Here is a 292-nt window from a genome sequence, read left to right on the forward strand (position 1 = left end):
CTGCGTGTAAAAAGTGTGACATACTCAGGCCATTAGTCTAAATTGGCCGCCTCTTCCCTCACATTCGTCTGCTGTGTCCGAAAACGTTTGCCCTCCTCCCCCCCCCCCTAAAAAAAAAAAAAAACGTTTGTGGAGGAAAGCGCTCACTCTCATGGTAGCATTTCGCTTCTGGCTTGTGATGATTATGATTTCGAGGGAATCCGTTCAGGATAATCTTGGATAATTTCGTTATTACAGGCAATGTCATCAAAAGCTGCGGTGGGCATAGCAGGGGTTGTATTGTAAGTTGCAG

This window comes from Penaeus monodon, chromosome 23 (assembly GCF_015228065.2).
Source record: "Penaeus monodon isolate SGIC_2016 chromosome 23, NSTDA_Pmon_1, whole genome shotgun sequence".
NCBI lineage: Eukaryota > Metazoa > Arthropoda > Malacostraca > Decapoda > Penaeidae > Penaeus > Penaeus monodon.